Raw genomic sequence first — 22,395 nt, 5'->3', positions numbered from 1 at the left:
GTCCCAGTAGATAGGAAATGCTAAGAAGGGCCTAGAATTCAGACACAGAGCTCCTGCGGCATAGTCCCTCTGTGTCAGATATGGGAGACAACAACATCTGAGAGTCTTCAACTTCAGCTAAGATCCAACCTTGTGCCTTTTAAGGAGAAGCACCTTAAAGCAGAGATTCCAAAACCTTGCTTTGAAACATTTCAAGGTGTCTTTCATTAAAATAATGCTGTACATATGTGTTTAATAATTTAAATATATATTTAAATATATATTAAGTATACATGTATATTTAAATATTTTAATGTATCTATATATTTGAATGTATATTTATATATATTTGAATCCATATTAAGTACTTTTTGAATCACTTTAAATGTCACGAATGAGTGGACAGGATGTCACAAAATTATCACAGACTGTAGTCCATTCAAATGCTTAGGAATCATGTGTTTTATGACCGAATTTCCTATGACACCAGCACTTTTTTCTATAGTAAGAGAGCCTCAATATAGCACACTTGACGTGTTTGTTGTGCACAGACATGAGTTGATTCTTTATTAGCTGCACAGGTCAGTGACAGGACCAAGCAACATCAAATCCGTTGACAAATTGAGTGATAAAAGAATTATGTCTACTCCTGTTTATTGTATTCTTTAGACATTTAGTAGGTCAGTGGTGGGGATCAACTCTGTTTTTCCAGAAACTTCAGAGGTGGCATCGAAGCTCCTGGTCCTTAAAAATTTCCAGCAACCTCAGAGGTGGCATCGAAGCTCCTGGTCCTTAAAAATTTCCGGCAACCTCAGAGGTGGCATCGACCATGCTCCTTTGGTCCTTAAGGGAGGCAGGGAATGCATTTGGCAAAGAGGAATGGGAAGTCAAGGCTGTAGCAGACAAACCGTGACTCAGTCTCTGGGGCTGGGCACATTACTGTCTGGACAAAAGCAATTTAGCCATAAAGAAAAAACAATGACTATCGGGAAGAAAATTGTTGCTGCCAAGGCAAATGTTCCAGAGAAGCTCGTGTAGTAAAGAAAATGGAGTTTCCGAGCATGTTTCATTTCTTATGAGACCTCCCTTTTTCTGTCTACTCCCAGTATCCAATATATGAGTTGCATTTGCCGTTTTATTAACTTTGCTGATTTAAAAAAAAATACTTTCAAACATACACAGAAATTTAAAGGAAACTATAACAAAACTGCATGCACTGCCCAAATTCAATGAAGATGCAGACTTTGCCATATTTCCTTTATTTATTTTGGAACCATTTCAAGAAAAAAATTACAAACAGCATGATACTTCTACTCCAAATACCTTATCACACATCTCCAAAAAATAAGGAATCTCCTATATCAGCTAACACTATTTTGATGTTTAACAAAATTAGCAAATCATTCATTTCACCTGGTCCACGTTTACATTTCTCCAGTTGTCCGCTAATTGTTTGGTGTAACAGCTTTTAATGGATCCAGGATCCAGCCAAGAATTAACTGATTTCACTTTAATTGTTCTCGTCTCTTCCAGTCTCCTCGCTCCTTATACTTTAGACCATCACTGGGCCCCCTGACCCCCTTCCTTTACTATTCAAACCCCAGATGGATTATTCTCTTAAAATTTATGCTACTTATTTTTTCTGTCTTCAAGGGAGTGTCGCACCTTACCATTCAAGGGCACCACTCCAGTGCTACTGAATCTGGAACACCTACCATGTCTTGGATTTGACCTCTGCTTTATCATCTACATTTCCTGTCATTCTTCCCTCTGCATGCTCCATTCTACCCATCGTTTCTTTCTTCCAAATTTTTATCCATCCTTCAAAGCCTGAATTCCATATCTAATGTTTATTTGATTAGCTCAGATTAGAGAAACCCCCCATTTTTAAAATGTAACAACAATCCCATAAAGTCTTGAAATGAAGTTGTTTCTATGCACATTTGCTCCATCTATTGGCATTCTAAGACCTAGAGGCAGGGTTCCTGTCGAATTAGCTCTATGTTCCTAGCGATTTGGGTAGTCCCTGCTCCATGGTACTTACTGGGTAAATGTTTGGTGAGTGAATGAAGGTGTAAAAATGGTTAAATACATGCTGATTCTGTCTATTAAATATACTCAAAGTGGCCACCATCCTGAGTGCAAGAAAACTCCTGTGGCTGCAAATTATTCAGGTTGTCTAAATATTTGAGTGACATAGAAAATATAATTCAAAACAGCTTAGGTACACAAGATAATTTGTTGATGTAACTCTTTATTGGAAGAAATGAATTCAGGTAAGGCTGGGATTGGGACTCACACAAGGATACCAGGATTTGGTCTCCATCTCCCAGGTCTTCCCTTATCCATGTTGACTTCATTGTCAGGCTCCACATGGAATTGAGATGGGATCTGGGAGGGGTGTATCCTCTCAGGTTCAAGTCCTATTAAAAAATATGTTTTTCCTCCACACAATAGCCCCCAAAATTCTTTGTCTCTCATTTACTCATTAGGTCAATAACTATTCCTAAAGTACTGTGGTCATGTCAACGAGATGCTTTGATTTCTTTCATATGAGGTACATATTTAATTCCAGAAAAGAATGAGAGCATTCTATGGAAGAAAAATGTTATCACCTATTTTCCCCATCGTGTGATAAAGTAAAAGATATCTATTGAAATTAATGAACATTTTAAAACTTACTAAATCTAGAATAATAGAGCAGATACGGATAAATGTGCCGCATCTGGGAACTAGCTATGGTTTAGTACAGGAACGGCAATTAAGTAGCTCTTATTACACTACAACCACTCAGTCTTCCTGACCTGCAGCAGACATTCCTAGTCAATCTTTCCGCTTTTCATTCTAACCCTAGATGCATCTTTAGAAAAATCTCAGCACATCTCTGGGCAATGAGATCATTCTTTTGGGACTTGACACATGAACTGAAGTGTAATTGGCATTCTTTATTGGAAGGGGCATGGATTTAGAGTTAAATTGTCATGAGTTCAAATACCAACCCCACCTATCATTTACTATACAGGTGAATGTAGACAAGTGATATAACTCTTGTAAGTTTTTATTTTTTTTGTCATTTGGAAAGTGGGAAAATTAAATATATATACATATATTAAGCGAGTATAGTTAAGTTCATAACCCAGGCAGTGTTAAATACATGCTATTTTGCCTTCTCCTTCCCAAAAGAGACTCTCTTTGCACTGAGTGGAGCTTGTGGGATCCTCTCTTTGAGGAATTGAAGACAACGAAACCTCAGCCTGTAATCAAGTAGCTATAGCTCTCCCTGTGAAATTCAAGATTGAGGGTTTCAACTCATCCAAATCACCTAGCACCACCTATCTTTGGACAAATGATAGTCTTGGAAGAACAAATGTGTTTCAGGATGCTAAAAAGACTTAATCTATGATTGAAAAAATACTAGCCCACTCAGTACAAAACCTTTGTAAGATTATACTGGAAAATTTTAACACTGTAGTTTGTGACAGGGGATTGTTGCCTTTAGAGGAGAGGGCATCCTGCATGGAGCTGCTTGGCTCACGGACCAGCCCTGCCCCCAGGACACTTAAGGCAAATCAATAGCTCCTGGATACGTTTCTCCTTTAGAGCCCGTTTACACTTATTTTTTTTTTCTTTACTCTGAAGACACACAATCAATGAAACATGAGTGATTACCTAACCTGAACTGAGTATTTGTTCCTTATGCATCAAAAGTTTGGAGGAAGCATTTCGATTCCAAAAATTACCTTTCCTCCTTGTCCACTGGGAAGGTGCCCTTGCCTTTGAGTTTACATGTAACTGCACTGGAATTTGGTAATAATGCTCAATCTTTAATAGAAGTGTGAAATGGCATTTCTTTGTCTCATCCACCTTTTAATTGACACATAATTTTGAGTATCAACTATTTTGTCAGACCCTCCATTATGTGTTAGGGGGTGTACCTGAGAAACTTGCTTTCTGTCTGCTTATGAAATTTGCAATTGAATAAAGAAGGCAGATGTTAAACCATTTATTTCAAAATCCACCCTTTAATTGCATTTAAGACAATACTTATCAAGGGAAAGTGCACAATGCAATCTAAAGGTATAACTGGGTAGCTGTTTTATCTTTAATATGTATTTTAAAGTTTTATATAAAATAATTAAGCTAAAATGTGTAGTGTTTTTAATACTGAAGAAAAATTGAACTTTGGGGAATATTTTGCGTTAAAATAACAGAAATCCTAAATAATAATTATTTAAATTAATAACTATGGAGATGAGCAGTGCTAAGGTCATTTATCAGTGCTGTCATATCAGGTCGTGGCATCACCATGAGCCAGTCCTCTCAACTTTCAGGTTCAGGTATCATGGCCTTACATGATATTCATCTGAAGCAGGATGAGACCGAGCAGGCAGAAAAGGAAACGTTTCTGACAGTGTTCTCTTATGAAGAATCCACCTTTCCTAGAAGCCCTAGTGGACCTCCCATCCGACTTACAGGTGCAAATTGCCTGAAAGACTCATTCCAAGACCAAGCACAGGTACAAGGGCCAAAACTGGCTTAGAACAGGCATGACTCACCTTTTCAGCTTCTCAGTTATCTCCTCTCAAGGGCACAGGTCAGTCCAATTGGTTTGTGAATAAAACTGGGGAACTGTCGTAAGGGAAGAAGCAGCAATGAGACCCTTTCCATAAAGAGGAGAGACACAAACAGGCATACCTCACCAGGACCACCTCCAAGTAATTACTTAAGAAATAAAAGCTCTATTAGTAAGAATTTTGGAATTTCTGTCTTGTTTTTAATCCCATGAAAAAAGGTTCAAGATCCATTGGTATCAATCTATAGTTCAAAAAGAATCAGGTCTCTTTTAAACAGCAAGGAGGAAAAAAAAATGAAATCTCATGAACGGCAGTGGTATTGCTCCACATGGCCTCACGGTGGCACTGTTGAAGAGTCATTCTGTGCAGATCCCTGGGCTACGTTGTTTGGGACTGCCTAGATCCCTGTGCTCAGGCACAGTTGGCTGCCAAATTATCGTTCTTTCAGAGTCATACACATCTTTAGCCATTTCTTCAAATCACCACCTCTGTTCTATGAAGAATCCCACAATCAGTTGCATATTTTTTTGAAGCCAACCCTTTGAAGTGAACTCTTAGCACCTTTAGCTGAGCCAGGTCACTGACTTCTTCCTACAAAGCAATTTTATTTCATAGAAATGCAGCTGAAGTTAGAGGAAAGGCAGCATCCACTTCTACCCTACTGGGAGATCCTGGATTCTCTATGAAAATTAAGATTTCTACCTTCCAGAGTTAATACTGTATGCCAAAAAAGGGTATGCCACTGAATACCCTTTTTGGCATACACTGAATACTATAATTTTGTATGCCATTGAAATAACTGTATGGGAAGAGGAATTTATCTGCCCTTTTCTATCTCTGTTTACTGGATAGAGTTCAATCTTTTGAGGAAATGAAGGCATGAATGAATGCAGCTACTCAGATATTTGTCATATGAAAATTTTAAGAAAATAAATATTTATATAACTAAGAGGGATGGTTCAAGTGACTTTCCTGGAGAAAACCTCAGCTGTGTCATTGTTTTCCTGCCTAGAAGAGGGTAAGACAGATGCAATTTTATACACACTGTCAATGACAACCTCATGTACTCTGTCTTAGGAGGCATCCTTCACACACTGTAAAAGTCTCTTGAGAGATGCTACCTGTTCTTATCAGAGAGAAGAAAATGAAGAAAAAACCCCAAACTTTCAAATTCTTAAATACAAAAATATTGTTAAATAAAAAACTACATCTCAGCCTATGATGTTGCAATGCAGATTGGCTCAATTCTACAACAATGCTCAAGTCCGTGCCTTCTGCACATTTGCCTCATACATTCTAGGCAATCTCCAAACTCCTTGGGCCCTTTGTTTCCAAACCTAAATAACTTTCTTACAGCAGCCCTGGCAAACAAATATACCTATTTTTGTTTGCTCCTCTATGTTTGATTTTTTTGCTGTTTGGGGAATTCCCCAGCTGAAGATTTTTGTAGGAAGCAAAGATTACCACCCACTCCACAATATGAAACTGCCAGGGCCTTCTTCAACTCCCATGAAGCTGGGGTATAAGAGACCAGCCTCACCAAGAGAATAACCTGAGCTGGCTTTTGTTTCAGGAGATGTAAATGCAGCAAAGTCTTATGAAGACATGATGGTAAATGTTAGGTGTCAACTTGACTGCATTAAGGGATATCCAGAGAGCTCGTAAAGCATTATTTCTGGGTGTATTAGTCCACTCTCATGTTGCTAATAAAGACATATTCAAGACTGGGTAATTTACAAAAGAAAGATGTTTAGTGGACTCATAGTTTCACTTGGCTGGGGAGGCCTCACAATTGTGATGGAAGACGAAGGAAGAGCAAAGCCATGTCTTACCTGGCGACAGGCAGGAGAGAGCTTGTCCAAGGGAACTCCCATTTATAAAACCATCAGATCTTGTGAGACTTATTCACTACTACAAGAACAGTATGGGGGAAACTGCCCCTATGATTCAATTATCTCTAACTGGCCCTGCCCTTGAAATGTGGGGATTATTATGATTCAAGGTGAGATTTGGGTGGGGACACAGCCAAGCCATGTCAGTGGGTATGCCTATGAGGATATTTCTGGGAGAGTTTGACATTTGAGTAAGTGAGCTAAATAAGGAGGATCCACTTCACCCAATGTGGCCAGCACCTTCCAATCGACTGAGGACCAGATTAGAACAAAAGAGGAAAGAGGAATTAGTTCTCCCTGCCTCTCTCTTTCTCCCTCTCTCCTGGAACTGAGACGCGCCCCCTCTCCTGTCCTGAGAGATCAAAATTTCACGTTTTCCAGCCTTCAGACTCCTGGACTTGCACCAGTGGCCCCTGGGTTCTCAGGCCTTGCATCTTAGACTGAGAGCTACATCATTTGCTAATGAGGGATGGGGCTGAAGAGGAGGCAATTAAGTGAAATCAACCACACATTTGCAGAGTGTACCTAACAGTCCTAAAGGTCCACTGGGTCAAAGAACCGTGGGGCAAGCAGAACTTCTAGTTGCATTTGACTGGCCAGAGCACATGGATATGATCTTGCACTAAAGTCACATAACAATCTCCAATTTTCCAAGTTTATTCACAAATCTGAATGCCAATGAGAAATCCAGGAAAAGGCTGACAGTCATTTTTTTCCTTGGTTCACAGTCATATTCCTAGACCATGTAAATATATTGCATTCATTTGAGATTTGGTCTGCATTACACAGGTTAAAAATAGAGAAATCTTTCCCCAAATGGCAGCTATTCTATGATCTAAGATCTCCCTGCATGCACCAAATTGTCTCATAATCTCTTATTAAGCAGAAGTGAAATAAAACTACACAATTAGGAATAATTTTAATTATAAATGGCCCTCCCAGAGAGAACTTAAATTACCGTTAAAACATAGAAAATCAAATAAAATCCAAGAAAATACCAAAGAGCAAATAGAAGTCTCAAATAAAAGGTCCTTGTACAGAAAGCAGATTGCAGATAATTAGAAATAAAGCTGGAGATTCAATTACTTGGCTTTTCTTCTAAGAAGATAATGTTTATTTTTTACAATATGTCTGATTTTTAAACAATCAATAAATCGCAATGGAAAAAATATTGAAATAATTCATTATACTTAAATATCGAAATACAAATAATAGCATCATGCCATTTAAAATAATATATGATAGCAGCATTTACATTCAGGAATGAATGTTCCAAACTTGCTGTCAAAAAGCCTTATGATCTTAACTGGGCTTCATGAATTTTAACTTTATGAAACAGGCACAATTATAAGATTGTTTAAAAAAAGTAAGCAAAGGAATCCAACATTCACATATAGATGGAATAGAACTCAGAATACAATTACTGGTGAAAATCAATAATTTTTAATATTTGTATATTTTTTAACTTTTCATATAAGCAATAAAAATAAAATATTTTATCAAAAAATAGCTACATTATATGATTGAGCCCTATGAGAATTTCTGTAGTTTACCAAGTTCTGGACAAAGCAAGACAAATATCTATAAAAGAAGTAATTTTCCTTCATTCATTTTACTTCTTTTGACTGGAATTCATAGATTTCTATTTTCATCTCCATCAAAACATAAACATTAAAGACTCGAATGACTGACATGATTCTCGTCACGAGATCTTAGTCTGTTTGGGATGCTATCACAAAATGCCATAAACTCATTAGCTTAAAAAGCATGAATTTACTTCTCACATTTCTGGAGGCTGAGAAGTTTAAGACAGAAAGCTGGTGGATTCCACACCTGATGAGGACTCACTACCTCATTCACAAAGACAGCCTTCTCTCTGTGTCCTCGCATGGTGGAGGGGAAAAGTTCTGGTCTTTCCAGCCCCCTTTAAAGGCACTCATTCCATTGTGAGGCTCCACATTCATGGTCTAATCACCTTCCAGTGGCCTCATCTCCTAATAGCATCACTTTCAAGACAGGCTTGGACATAGGAACTTTGATGGGGCACAAGCATTCAGACCGTAGCATAGAGTGATCATCATCAGTGGTGTTTTAAAAGCTCTCAGGAGGCCAAACCTGTCTCCTATATCCCAGAGTTTAAATATTTTTGAAATCAAGACATTACACATCTTTATCTCTGTCTGTCATGCACTTCTTTTGAACAGTTTACTCCTTCCTCCTTCTTTTCCATCCCCTGTGGAGTAGTGGTGGAGCTTGAGCACTCCCACATCCTCAAATCCATCATAGCCTAAGTAAAGGTCATGAGTGCAACATTCTCTCAAGGTAAAATAGATAGCGCATCCCTTTGTATTCTTAAACAGGCTTCTGTCTGGCTAAGCCTCCACCCATCAGGGATGGTAGAAAACGCAGTTGAGTAATTTTGAGGGAGATCTTCCCTCACCGTCTGTGATTGTCAGGAACGTAGAGACTTGTACAAGCTAGAAGAATTGAAGAAATCCCTGGTCCTCAGTTCACCCTGGCTACTGCTCCTGGGGTCTCCTGTTTGACATCCACAGTTTCTGCTCAGAGACAGCCAGCTCCCTTCCTTCAAGCTGAGCTGGAGATGAAGAGCCCTCTGCAGAGGAAACGGGTGCCCAGCTGCCTGTGCGGGCTCAGAGCTCCACCTGCTTGATCTTCTACGGTGCTCAGGGAGCTGGGTCCACACGGGGGGAATCCACAATCCATCTGCCACATCATCTGGGCCAATCCCCTTAGTTACTCCACCTCAGTCTGGCCACTCTCCATAATTGCAACCCTCTTCTCTCTGGGAAACACCAGCCACTTAGAATCAAGAGTCTAAACATTCAGAGGCTGGGTGTGGTGGCTGGCACCTGTAATCCCAGCACTTTGGGAGGCCAAGGTGGGGAGGATCCCTTGAGGCCAGGAGTTCAAGACTCACCTGGGCAACATGGCAAACACCCATCTCTACAAAAAATAGGAAAATTAGCCGGGCATGGCGGCATGTGCCTGTAGTCCCAGCTCCCCAAGAGGCTGAGGTAGCAGGATCTCCTGAGCCCAGGAGTTTGAGGCTGCACCATGAGCTGTGATTGGGCCACTGCCCTCCAGCTTGGGCAATAGAGCAAGACTTTAGGGGGGAAAAAAAAAGAGTCTTCACATTCTGAAATTAATAATCTCCTAATCATTTACTTTGCCATCAAAGACGAGCTTTTCCCTTCAGGAAAGGAGACTCCAGCTCGGAGTTCAGGTTTCTTTCTTCAGAGGGGTGTGGACAACCCTTATTCATCCATGATAATTCTTCTAATAAGAAATCAAGGAACAATCTCTTTTTTCAATGAAGCCATCTAAATCCATAGAACTTTCTCTTTCTAAGATGATTATCAATCTTGGGCACACATTTAAATCACTTGCAGACTTTTAAAACTCCCAGGCCACCAGTCCAGGCCAACCCAATCAGAACTTCTGTAGATAGACCTTGGGCATCACGAAAGGGCAGGTAAGCCATCCTCAGGTGATTCTCTTGTGCAGTGAGCACTGCGAACTGCTGTTCTACAGCATGGGTTTCCATTGCTCGAACAGAATCCTTGGTAACTGGTTAATGAGGATAGAGGCTTTGTATTGTGTTAACTGTTTTGCAAGGATCGTATGCATCCAGATGATGTTCTAGGAACTGTAAATACTAAGGGAAAAAACAGAAAACAAGATTGGGCATTGCCCACAAAGTACAACAGTTTTATTCTTTGTTTATCATAATATAGACAAAAAGGAAAAAGAAATATTTATAAAAGTAATATTTATAAAATAATATAAACATGATAATTAAAAATATTTTATTTATAAAACAAATCAGTGAGCAGGTACAAGAGATTGTCTTTAGAGATAAAAGCTAACATTAATTGACTACATATAGCAAAAAGCATATTGGTATTGCTAAAATTGGTGGTGATGGACAGAGAATATCAGCTTATGAGGGTTGCCTATTGTGCAGAGAAGGAAGAATTAATGCAGGAACGGAGCTCTGAAGATCTGATTCACTGTCTGTCTGTCAGTGGCTCAAGCACACAGTGATCAGGTACAAGAGATGCTCGTAGAGATAGAAACTCACATAAAGTAACTACGTATAGTGAAAAGCATACTGGTACTGATAAAACTGGTGGTGATGCACAGAGAATATCAGCTTATGAGGAAGAAGAGGGGACACTGACTCCCCAGAAGCCATTCAGTCCCCAGCCTCCCTCCCACCTGCATGAGGCTGCTGGAGCTCTGTGGCACCAAAAACCATCGGCTCCCAGGATTCTATAGTCCAGACTGAAGTTCTGGCTTCCTGCTCACAAGCTGTGTAAACCTGGATAGGTTACTTAACTTCTCTGGGCTTCTTACTGTCGCCTCAATTGTAAAACTGGTTTAATGACAGTGATTTGTTACCATGAGGGTTATAAAAGTAAACATTTACAGTGTGCTTAGATTCGTGCTTGAAAGGGCAAAAAATGGTCCAAGGTGTATTATGTGATACATTTATTCTAGTTGGGATCAAAGGCAGAGGCTAGTCAAAAATCTTAGAGGTTTACCAGTACTATAGTAACTTTCGTTACTAAACTTGGTTTTGGGAAAAAAAAATGCCTGTGCTGTTTTGAGAATGAAGCGCCCTGCCCCATCCCTGCAGCATTGTCCAGAGCTCCGGATTGTGTGCAGGTGAGGCTCCACAGGTACAGAAACCTGCTCATCTGTAGCAGTGAGCACGGTCCATGCCCTCTTTATTGCTCTGGGCTGGGTGGGACGTTGGAACCTTTGCAGGAAGTGCTGTGGGTGGACCTTGATCGATCCTGCTGAACATCCTCTCTGTACTCCTAACACTTGAGTTAATATCACAATGATACTGCTTGTCACTTATACATATGTGCAAATGGGAAGACATCAGGATTAAAGAACAGTGCTGGGTCTGGGAGGTTAGATATAGATGCTCTTACCACTTACCAGTGTATTTCCATATCTCTTCCTTTACAATGATTATGTATTACTTACGTTAAAACTTGGAAAGCAAAAATCCTATTTTCAAAGATTTTAATGGACCCACAAATGCTTAAGACATAATACTAAGTGGAAAAACAATACAAACGATCTTAATGGTATCTTCTTTAAAATATACATATAGAAAAGCTACTGGAAGTTAATACTGTATATCTCAGGGATACAGGGCTTTGGGAACTTATATTTTCTTCTTTAGTTGTAATGAAAATTTTAAATTTAAATGACAAAACAGTTCCTTTACAATGGGAATTTATATGTCCTAATCAAAAGACATATTTAACTTATGAAAGAAATGGCATCACCAATTTTATCTATTGTACAAATTTTAAAGAGTCCCTGTTGCTAATGCTTAGGATTGTGTTGCTTGAACCTTCTGAAAACTACATATACAGGAGAACTGTTGGCTCCTTTTTTCCTTCAATTACTGAATTCTCTATTCTTGACATTCTGCTGAGGCTCTATTAGACGACGGGAAAAATCATATAGAATGTCTGGTACTTTTTTCTCAAGAGAGAAGGCATTAAATGTAATACTGGGTATTTTTCCAAATGTCTTAAATTGGGCTGGTAGGGTGTATAGGTTTGGAAGTCTTGACTTTTCTACAGGAGTCTTTTGGGAATTTACTGACTATGTCACGCAGTGTTGGAGGAAACTTTTTGACCTAGAGTCTTGCTTAATATGCACGTGACTGACTCTGCACAGAAGGTTGGACCTGGCTGCTTCAAAGGGTCACCTATTGTGCAGGGAAGGAAGGGTTAATGTAGAAACAGAGCTCTGAAGATTCAATTCCCTGTCTGTCAATGGCTCAGGCATACAATGATCAGGTACAAGAGATTGTCCTTAGAGATACAAACTAACATTAATTACTCAAAACCTTTTATGCCATGATTAGGGTAGAACTTACAGTACTTATGAAATTAGCCGTGGTTCACGGTTCATCCTTTCTGACTTCTGATAAGGTAAGATATGAGACTGGGCCAGGCGTGGTGGCTCACTCCTGTAATCCCAGCACTTTGGGAGGCCTAGGTGGGTTGATCACGAGGTGACGAGTTCAAGACCAACTTGGCCAATGTGGTGAAACCCTGTCTCTACAAAAAAACTACAAAAATTAGCCTGGCATGGTGGCACATGCCTGTGGTCCTGGCTACTCAGGAGGCTGAGGCAGAAGAATCGCTTGAACCCGGGAGGCGGAGCTTGCAGTCAGTGAGCCGCGATCGCTTCATGCACTCCAGCCTAGGCGACAGGGTGAGACTCTGTCTCAAAAAAAAAAAAAAAAAGATACGAGACTGAACTTTACCAAGAAATGCAGTTCAAAATAATGAAACTAGCATTTCAGTACAATGAGAGAAACACATATTTGGAAACCAATGAAACCGCCAAAATAAAATATTCACATGACTGTGTTCACAAATCCACCTCCCTAGGACAACATGCATGTGGGATGTCTTGTGTATATTGGAAGCAGTTCTAGGAGTGAATGAACTAAATTTTTTCCCTTGAGCTGATGACTTTGGTTCTATATTAAGCAAAACTTACAGTGTAATAAATCTCAAAATAAAATTAATTAAATGTCCTCTAACCCTTCCTCAGATAATATTCTACTTTGAAGAACACCAATAGACAGAAGCAAGAGGACTACTTTTTAATGCTAAAGTATGCAAAACCTGCCACTTCACTGGCAAGCCATGAATTATTCATAAATATAGACTTGGTTAATATCTTTAAAAATGCAGCATATTTTGCCTTGTGATTTCGAGCTTGGATAACAGTTTTGGAATCATGACATATGAACCAAATTACAACAAGCCCCCATATTGATTTTCTGCAGATTAGGGAAATATGTTCATTGACTCAGTAAGAGATCATCAGTAGGTACCCGAAATAAGGAAATTAAACTCATCTTTTGCACAGCAGTTTTGGCAGGATTTGTGCTAGGAACACTGAAATAAAGAATGTATCATTTTAGGGAAATGTTTATTATATGTTTTAACAGCTGAAGAATATTATTCAGTGGTTTCTCACTAGCTTTGCCTAAAAAATTTGATTAAATTGTGGGCCTCTCCATTGAGCAGGAGACACTAATATCAAATGTGTGTGCATAAGCTGGAGTGACAAATCCTTTAGTCTCAAATCACTGAGCTGGAAAGGGTATCCCATCACCATCTCTCCCTATAGTTAGTTTAGACTTAAGCTTTCAAAATGCATTTATTTTTAAATTCACTGACCTACCCCAACCTCTTGCTTCTCAAATAATGCTGTGCTTTATAAGGGGTTTTTCAGATTGAATTGGACTTCCTCAGCTCCAGGCCACACAGAGTATTGTGTATACTTAATCATAACTTAATGCTTTTACAACTGCTCTAAAGGGATTACTATGGATTCCATCTCAAATGCCTCACAGTTACATTATTTTCGCATACTTATAATTACCTGCAAAGGTTTTTAGATGCGATGCACTTTTTCCATAAATACTTGATGTAATCTACATTTTGTTTGTCACATTTTGTTCATTTCTGTTGTGGACGCAAAATATCAGAGCAATTTAAGATCTTACTGAATGAGAAACTTGAACAGAAGTAATGACGTAGTATCTGCCATTTTTATTCTAACTAAATAAAATCAAATATCAATTTAAAACATGCAATAAAAAATCAACATTACATGAGAAAGATACAATAACACATGTTATTAAAACCAAAGTAGGTGAACAAGAGTATTAACATGGCTATGTTGAGCTGGGTCTTTTAAACCCGATTGCTAATGAAATCAGGCATTAGGAAGTGAGTCTTCAGTTAGAAACACCGTGTTTGACTTTTGTCTTCTAAATGAGAGTGGCTGCAGCTTAGACACTGGGTAAGAGAATGGGAGGCCCCCAGCTTGGGAACCTCAGCAGGTCTGACTCCTGCCTTCCTCCTTCAGCCCTAGAACAAAGAATAAGGTAATTGAGGTGATTTCTGGCTTTTTGTTATACTCCCTCAAGGCCAAGGAAAGGGAACAGGTCTTGTGCTCTGACTTAGAATATTCACAAGAACATTATCACATAGTTGTTACTCTCATTCTCCAGTGAACATATGCGGAGGTGAACATGACCTATGATTTCAGAGCTGGGAAGAGACCTTGGGCTTTCATTCAGGAGGAGTCCAAGGAAACGAGCGGTTTGCTGTCAGGGCTGGCAAAGAAACACTGGGAGAAGCTTCACCTAAATTTTCTGCCGCACCAAAGGTTTTTGCTACCAGCAAAAACGAGGACATAAGAGTAAGAGTCTTCTTGGTTTTATTCTCATCTCTGCCTCTCAGCGGTGTGACCTTGGTCAAGTTGTTCTATTTCTTCCTGAAATAGGAAAAGCTCCTGTGTATACAGGTGTGTGTGTGTGTGTGTGTGTGTGTGTATGTATTAAATGTAATGATATCACATATGTACAGGGTCTGGTTCATGGACAGCCTCCAACTCATGGTGTGCAGCAAAGGAAGAGCAGCTGGGCTGGAACTGTCATCTGTAGAAAGGCCTGTTGTCAAGATCGGCCCTTTTTCATCTGGGAACTTGTCTCTCAATGTCAATCGTTCACTGATAAGAGCACCCATGGTGCCTAAACTGCTGTGCAAATGATATTGTTTATGTGAACACCTGCTTTTCCTCTGGGGAGTCTGGAATTTGGGGACTCGTCAAAAGAAAGAAGCAGGTGTTCACATAAACCATACCCTCTGCTAGACAGAGGGTGTCTACATGACCAGCCCACAGTAAAACTCCTGGGCACTGAGTCTGTAACAGATTTCCCTTCGTTGAAACACGGTATTCATGTTTCAGCAGTTTTACTGTTGGGGGAAGAGTGGGCTTTGTGTGACCTTTGTGGGAGAGAGATGATGAGAATCCTGCACACGGATTCCTACCAGCTCCACCAGTATAACCCTTGTGGTTCGATTGAATATCTGACCAATATTGCAGGAATAAAACTTAGCTGTATAAACAATATGTGCAGAGCCCTGTGGATCTTTCTAGGGAAATCTCTGAACAGGCAGGTGGTCCTAGGAACCCCAGAAACCAACAGGGCTTGTTACTATCACACTGTGAACTTCACTATGGTGTGTCCTTATTTTACCCCTTTCTGAATCTCTTACAGGTCAAGAAAAAAGGCTCAAGAAAAATATAATACAAATATTCCAAAAACTGAAAAAGTGGATAACGGATACTCAACTGTATCTGCTCTGCTAAGATCTGTAGTCCCAGATCTACAATCACACTTTCGTAATTGAGTTACATTTTTCATTTTTGCTCTGTGGGTTATACTTTAAAATTAGGCCCATATTTACTGAAGGACATAAATTTTTTTGCATGAAAAGACTTCCAATACCCTAGTCCTGTCTAAGACATTGCATTAAAAGAGTACATTCCTCTAGGGGAACTTTATGAGGATTGTTACAGCTAAATCTGGTAAGGTATCATTTGCAGCAGACTTAAGGATCTTAGAGTACAAGACTCTGGCAGATTTTTAGGACCATGCAGCGTTCAAGGATGGGTGTCACTCCCAATTACAGAGCTGGCACAATGTTCTTGGCCCTATGCTCAGCATTTTACAAGCTTCACCTCACTTAATTCTCATGACAATCCAAGGAGGGAGGTTCTACCATTATACCCATTTTATATAGAAGGGAACTGAGAGAATTTAAATAGCTTGAGGCTAAGAAATCTTTTCAAGTCCACGCAGCTGTTAAGTGTCAGAGCTGTATCCAACCTGACTTCATCTGACACCAGACCCTGAGGCCTCTACATCCTGCCTTTCACAAGATACTGTTTGACAGTTTCAGGGAAATCGTTGAAAACCAGAGACAAAAATACAATCCTTGAAGGGTTTGTGGAAAATCACATCTATTCCTAAAGTATGCACTTTCACAAAAATTTCTCAAAACGGTTCCTCCTATTTGATCTTGTTTTTAGTATGTAAATTTTAAATAAAACCCATGTCTTCCCCAACAGGGGCAGGGAGCTCCTTCCTTCCTTCCTTCCTTCCTCCCTCCCTCCCTCCCTTCCTCCCTCCCTCTCTTTCTTTCTTTCCTCTTTTTTTTTTTTTTTTTTTGTTTTGAGAGGGAGTCTCGCTCTGTCGCCCAGGCTGGAGTGCAGTGGCGCGATCTCAGCTCACTGCAAGCTCTGCTTCCCGGGTTTACACCATTCTCCTGCCTCCCGAGCAGCTGAGACTACCAGCGCACGCCACCACACCCGGCTAATTTTTTGCATTTTTAGTAGAGACGGGGTTTCACCGTGTTAGACAGGATGGTCTCTATCTCCTGACCTCATGATCCTGCCCTCCTCGGCCTCCCAGAGTGCTGGGATTCCAGGCATGAGCCACCGCGCCCGGCCCAGGGAGCTCTTTCTTTCTCACTTGTCATCCGGGTCAACAGATGCAGCCAATGCAGGTTGAATATCCCTGATCCAAAAATCCAAAATCCCAAATTCTTCAAAATCTGGAACTTTTTCAGCACTGATGCTCAAAGGAAATGTTCACTGAAGGGTTCTGGATTTCAGATGTTCAGATTAGGGATGTTCAGTGATACGTATAATACAAGTATTCCAAAACTGAAAAAAATCAGTTTCCAAATATGATAAATATAATACAAATATTCCAAAACTGAAAAAATGCTTGGGACTGAAATACTTCTAGTCCCAAGCATTTTGGATAGGGGTACTCAACTGTATCTGCTCTACTGAGATCTGTTACCAGGTGGGAGGTGAGGATGCAACACTTATTCTAACGCTTTGAAATAGGGACACCGCCTGCCCGCAACCTTTGTCTACATTTCCAATCTTAGCCTCTAGCTATTAATATGATGATAATTATACTTATGAAAACAGCAATAAAAATATTAATAATTTTCCAAAAACATTGATTAGGTGCTGGGAATTGTGCTAAGGGCTTTACACATACAATTTTATTTAATCTTCCCAAGAGCCACCATATAATTGGTATTCGTAATCCTTATTTTTCAGACAAAGAAACCAGGGTACAGAGAGATTAATCATTCAGCTCATATCTCTCAGCTGGAATGTGGAAAAGCCGACAGTCACCCACAGCTCTGGGTTTGACCCAAAACTGCCTGCAATTCCCTACTATGTGATCTACAAATACAAAGACTGCAGACAGCGTAGCATTCTCCTGTCTGAGAAATATGGCGGCAGCCTTGGTCTTCTTACACGTTGCAGACATATGCAGCATGAAAGGAGAACAGCTTTCATAACCAACGACGAGTGTTCTAAAATACACACCTTGGAGCAGCTGCCTCCTATCTATATAGTTACAGGAGGTGGCTGGTCGGGCGTGAGCAGGGCAGGAGAGGGCTCCCCTGACCATACACACGCCAGGAGTGTTGGGTGACCACCAGGTGATGGTCAGGCTGTTGCTAACCCTTTTCAAAAGTAATGATTAGCCACAGCCTGCACCAGGAAAAGGCAATATCCTAATAGACAGAAAACGCCTGAAAGTGATCAGCAGTTTCCCAATAAGATCCCGGAAGTATGCCAACATAGAAAAGCCCCAAGTCAGGCCAGGTGCAGTGGCTCACACCTGTAATTCCAGCACTTTTGAGGCCAAGGCGGGCGGATCACAAGGTCAAGAGATCGAGACCATCCTGGCCAACATGGTAAAATCCTGTCTCTACTAAAAATACTAAAATTAGCTGTGCGTGGTGGCATATGCCTGTAGTCCAGGCTACTCGGGAGGCTGGGGCAGGAGAATCGCTTGAACCTAGGAGGCGGAGGTTGCAGTGAGCTGAGATCACGCCACTGCACTCCAGCCTGGCGACAGAGTGAGACTCCATGTCAAAAACAAAACAACAACAACAAAAAAAGCCACAAGTCAAGAGGTCAAGCTGTGTACTTGGTTTCTCTAGTCGCCCCCTTGGCCCTCTCCCAAGTTGTACTTTCCTTCTCTTGCCTTTCCTTCCTTTCCTTACTGTTCTAATAAATTTTTAATAAACGTTCACTCCTGCTCTGAAACTTGCCTGGGTCTCTCCTTCTGTCTCATGCCCCCTAGTAAAATTCTTTCTTCTCAAGAGGCAAGAATTAAAGTTGCTGCAGACGCATAGGGATTCGCCACTGGTAACTCAGTGTAACTCAGGATACCTGTCGCCAGTAACACTATGACATATTATGGCCCTTATACCAGGCTTGGAGGTAATGTGCTAAATCAGTCTAGTTTTTGTAAGACCTTCTCTGAGACAGAACTATGACCTGTTGGATTCAGATCAGGTAAATAAAGTATGTTTATCCTTACACACCGAGTGTGCTTTTGAAACTCAATATATGCAGTGGTGATTTTTCCCTTGTCACTATGTATATATGACCAGGTCTGGTAAAACACAGACCATTCTTTTTTTCCTTATAGGTCTTTGTTATAAATATCTTAGCATCTTCATACAACATATTTCCTGTAATTTTTCCAAGTGAGCTTTAATTAATTTCTTTAAATAAAACATGTTATTATTATAAAGTACACGTAAGATTTGTCATCTTAGTCGTTTGTAAGTATTCAGACCAGTGGTATTAAGTCCATTCATATTGTTGTGTTGTGGATTATGTATTTTGACGTTAGGTACTGAACATTCCTGGGCAAAACTGAGGAAAACAACGTGAAAACTTTCTTTTCCCCATATATCCTGAACTGTGGTCTCTAGGCATTGCAGGGACATGGCAGAATTCACTAGAGCACTGAAGTAACAACATTCTATTTCAAGTGCTTTAGCTCCTGAAGAACTCTAAGATATAGTTAAGCTAACATGGAATGTTAGTTAGTATGTTAGATATAGTTAACCTAACATTGAACAAAGCTGGTAAATACATCAAACAATGAGCTACTTTGAGAGGCATGCAGTCTAATGGTGAAGATGATAGAGTTTTGTGTAACAAAATGAATGTTCCATAATTTCTTCTTAAAAAAGGCAAAGTGGGCCGGGCGCGGTGGCTCAAGCCTGTAATCCCAGCACTTTGGGAGGCCGAGGCGGGTGGATCACGAGGTCAGGAGATCGAGACCATCCTGGCTAACATGGTGAAACCCCGTCTCTACTAAAAAATACAAAAAACTAGCCGGGCGAGGTGGCGGGCGCCTGTAGTCCCAGCTACTCGGAGGCTGAGGCGGGAGAATGGCGTGAACCCGGGAGGCGGAGCTTGCAGTGAGCCGAATTGCGCCACCGCACTCCAGCCTGGGCGACACAGCGAGACTCCGTCTCAAAAAAAAAAAAAAAAAAAAAAAAAAAAAGGCAAAGTGGACCTTATCAAAATGCAAAATGCTTGCACTTCAGAAAATGTGAAGAAAATGAAAAAAACAACAGACAGAGAGAAAACATTTGTAAAATACAAATCTGATGAAGGACGTTTCTCTAGAATTTACAATGAACTCTTAAAAATTCAATAATAAAAAGACAACTCAATCCAAAATAGGCAAATGATATGAATAGATATTTCACCAAGGAAGGTATATTAGTGATTAATAAGCATATGGAAAGATGTTCACCATCATTAGTCATTAGGAAAATGTAGGTTAAAACCACAAGGAATACCATTTTACACCCACTAGAATGACAATGGTAAATGAGAAAGATGAATACAAGTGGTACTGTAATATTGATGAAATGTAAAATGGCACCACCACTTTGAAAAACCATTCTTCACAAAGTTAAATGAAAACTACCATATGACCCAGCAATTTTACTTTTGGAAAATAGAGGTAAGATGAAAACACATGTCCATGTGAAAACTTATGCACGAATTGTTCATAATAGAATTATTCATAATAGGAAAAAGTAGAAACAACTGAAATTTCCATCAGTTGGTATGTAGATAAGATACAATATATTCATAAGTGAAATAGTATTCAGCAATAAGAATGAATGGACTACTGACACACGCAATGTCATGGGTGGACTTACGATTACCATGTTAAGTGAAATAAGCCAGACACAAGGGAACACGTATTGTATGTTTCCATTTATGTAAAATGTTCAGACAAGGCATATTTATAGAGATGGTAAAGTAGATTAGTAGTTGCCTGGAGCTGGAGATGGGACCAGGGATATATTGTAAATGGGATCTTATGGGAATATATATTTTTTGAAATGGAGTCTCACTTTGTTGCCCAGGCTGGAGTGCAGTGGCGTGATATCAGCTCACTGCAGCCTCCACCTCCCAGGTTCAAGTGATTCTCCTGGCTCAGCCTCCTGAGTAGCTGGGATTATAGGCACCCACAACCAAGCCCAGCTAATTTTTGTGTTTAATTTATTAGAAATGGGGTTTCACCATGTTGGCCAGGTTGGTCTCGAACTCCTGACCTCAGGTGTTCCATCCACCTCGGCCTCCCAAAGTGCTGGAATTACAGGCATGAGCCACCATGCCCAGTCACATATGGGAATATTTTAAAGCTGACTTATAGTAATGCTTTCAAGACTTAGTAAAGTGACTAAAAGTCATGGAACTGTGCACCTGAAGTGGATGAATTTCAAATGGTCAAATATACCTCAACAAAGTTGTTTTTAAAAAACAATGATAAGATGTCTTAATTTTGTATTGCTGCTGTAACATGCTTAGCTTAAAACAGCAAAACTTTATAGTCTTACTGTTCTACGGGTCATACATCTGAGTTTTTCTGCCTTAAACCAAGATATGGACAAGGCTGCATTCTTTTCTGGAGGCTGTAGAGAAAAGTTGGTTTTCTTGCTCTTTCTAGCTTCTAGAAGCTGCCCATGATTCTTGGCTCATTGCTGCCTTTTATCTGTAAAGCCAGCAATGGTGGTGAGTCCTTCCCACACTGACTCACTTCGATGTGTGCTTCTCTGACCCTCCTTGGCATCCATTATCCACCTTGAAAAACCCTTGTTATTATTGAGCCTACCCAACAATTTAGGATAATCTCTCCCACTTTAAGGTCCACTTGATCACACCTCCAAATCTGTTTTGCCGCATAAGGTGACACTGTCAAAGATTAGAGAAACTAGGACATCTTTGGGGAGGGGACATTATCTGCTTAGCACACACAGGGTCTCAGTTCAGACTTCCTGGTGAGACTGCCAGTTGCTTAGTGGTGTGACTTGGGCACGTTGCCCATCCTTGCTGTGTTTCAGTGTCTTCATTGGTGTAATGACCATGATATTAGTATCTGATGCACGAATTACTTTGAGAGATATAAATGGGTTAATGCATATAAAATACTTAAAAATTTAACCTAGTTAATATTCATAAAGGTTCAACATATATTAGCTATTATTATTATATTATTGTTTAGTCCAGTTCATTAATCATTTACTTTTCTTTTCACAGATATCAATAAGAAGGGCCCTCTATGGCTGCAGAACAAAGAGAAAGGCCCACATTTCCTTGGCAAAAGTAACCAACACCTGTGTTATGCATTCAGCTGTGTTAAATCAATCTCGATACAACTGATGGCCTGGAGGAGTCTGCTGCTATCAAATACAGACGACTCAAGAAATGTAGTGGGTGAGCCTATGACTAGGAAATGTCAAAAGGACTGGGAGACCAGGCTGCCAACCCACCACAGTAGAAACAACAAACTCTGCTCATTCATTTGGAAATACAAAATCTCTTTTAGGGGAGTGGGAAGACTGGAAAGAACTTTTTCAACTGAAGGTGATAGAAATTCCATCTCAAATTGGCAAAAATATGAAGTTTATTCATATTTATCATAACTGAAATATCCAGGAAGGAGACTCCTTCAGGTATGGCTTGAACCAGTGACATGGTTTGGCTGTGTCCCCACCCAAATCTAATCCTGAACTACAGCTCCCATAATCCCCAAGTGTTGTGGGAGGGACTCAGTGGGAGGTAGTTGAATCATGGGGGTGCATTTTTCCCATGATAGTGAATAAGTCTCAAGAGATCTGATGGTTTTATAAATGGGAGTTCCCCTACTCATGTTCTCTCTTGCCTGC

The 22,395-nt window shown here is 40.1% G+C and overlaps 1 long non-coding RNA gene across 7 annotated transcripts in view; it reads left to right on the top strand.

Moving 5' to 3' along the window:
• Positions 1–21,885, top strand: part of LOC103876153 — a 43,069-nt gene extending 21,184 nt beyond the window's left edge. For 3 of the 7 annotated variants that reach the window (XR_002515915.2, XR_002515916.2, XR_002515914.2), the window contains 2 exons: positions 14,535–14,725; positions 15,588–15,874. This is a non-coding gene — a long non-coding RNA (uncharacterized LOC103876153). The other 4 variants (XR_001893068.3, XR_001893070.3, XR_001893069.3 and 1 more) reach the window with 4 other exon arrangements.
• The last annotated feature ends 510 nt before the right edge of the window (positions 21,886–22,395 follow it).

The sequence above is a fragment of the Papio anubis genome, chromosome 9, assembly GCF_008728515.1.
Source record: "Papio anubis isolate 15944 chromosome 9, Panubis1.0, whole genome shotgun sequence".
NCBI classification, from domain to species: Eukaryota; Metazoa; Chordata; class Mammalia; order Primates; family Cercopithecidae; genus Papio; species Papio anubis.
This window is presented reverse-complemented; position numbering and strand designations above follow the sequence as displayed.